Source organism: Lissotriton helveticus, chromosome 2_1 (assembly GCF_964261635.1).
Source record: "Lissotriton helveticus chromosome 2_1, aLisHel1.1, whole genome shotgun sequence".
Taxonomy (NCBI): Eukaryota; Metazoa; Chordata; class Amphibia; order Caudata; family Salamandridae; genus Lissotriton; species Lissotriton helveticus.
In genome coordinates, this window is record NC_136059.1 from 19,144,986 (window position 1) to 19,146,635 (window position 1,650).

The following is a 1,650-nucleotide window of genomic DNA, read 5'->3' on the forward strand; positions in this document are numbered from 1 at the left end:
TTCTTTATATCAAAGACATGGAAGTAGATCCACACCTGATACCCTCCATCTTTGATTCTTTCCAGGAACGTTCTGGCCTGGCTATTAATGCAGCCAAGTCGTATGCATATTTCTTTTATAATTCTGCGAGAAGCGGTCAATTTACTTTCAGCCCCTGGACCTTCCACATAGCTCCTGACACCTTTAAATACCTCGGTATACAGATCTATCACACTGTCATGGACCTACTAAATGGCAACTTGACACAAGCAATCAATTTCACCAGTGAGATTTCCGAGGAGATAGAGGACGGCGAGACCTTGGACATTTCATTGGTCCTGTCCCCCCACTTTACACTGGGTGGTACCTTGGTCTACCATCCACCTGGCTCTTCTGGAGCTTTTCTGACATCTCATCTCATTGCCTCGCGGGCTCTCCGCTTTTCCAAGTTCTTGCTGCTGGGTGACTTTAATATTAACCTGGATAGCCCTAAGGCCCCCGGGGGCAGGGATCTTATGGACTCATGCAATCTTGCTCACCTGACCCAGTGGATCAAGGGGGCCACGCATAAATGTGGCCATCTGATCGACATAGTGTGCTACAACTTTGATCTTTTTGATTTGGATCCCACCCAGGTTACATGGTCGGATCACTTTCTGATCAGGTTTTCCTGTGGCATAGGAAAGCTACTTTTCTCCCCCCCTTGCCAACGTGTCTGCTGCCCCAGATGATTAACATTCCGGCACTTTCTGAAGCTCTGTTATTGGCTGGTCCGGCTGCTGCTCCAAATCTAGAAGAGGCAGTGGAGAGCTTCTCCACCTGGATTAGCCTGGGGGTTGACTCTATCTCCAAACCCTTCTCCAGAAGACAATCGCAGTGTGCTCCGTCCAAACCATGGTTCACGAATGCCCTCAAAGAACACAAGCTAGGTTGTAAGAAGTTTGAGCAGCACTGGCGCCTTGAGTACTGTCCTCTGGCCAAGGCGGATCCCTGCGCAGCCCAGAGGGATTATTATGCAGCTATTAAGAAAGCTAAAGGCGACTTTTATGCAGAGAGCATTGCCAAGGCCAATAACAAGAGTAAAGACATTTTCTTTATCATTCGCAGCTTTCTGTCCTTCTGTGCTGAACAAACAAGCCTTCCTGTCTCATCACAATGGTGCGAGGACCTCTCCACTATTTTCATTGATAAGTTAAAAAGATTCAGGATAGCCTAGGGACGGAATCTCGAGAACAGAGGAATCCCCCTCTGCTGTCGCTCCCATGTTCCAGAGCACCCAACCAGTCTCTAACACAGTTTCGGCCCGCTGATGGGCTGGATGTCTTAGCCATCCTCAAATCCCTGAAATCAGGATCCCCCTATGACCCATGTCCGGCCAGAGCCCTGGGCGGGGTGGCCGAGGCAGTACATCTAGAGGTGACATCTATTATCAACTACTCGCTTCAGTCCGGCACCATCCCTCGGCAATTGAAGCAAGCCAAACTCCTTCCTCTCTTTAAGAAACCTTCTTCCGATCCTTCCATTTCCTCTGACTACTGCCCTATTTCCCTTTTGCCGGTCTTGGCGAAGGCTTGCGAAAAGGTGTTTTTTTGGCAACTGGAGACATTTGTTGAGGCCTCAGGTGCTCTTCATCCTGTGCAATCAGGGTTTAGGGCCTCTTACAGCACGGAG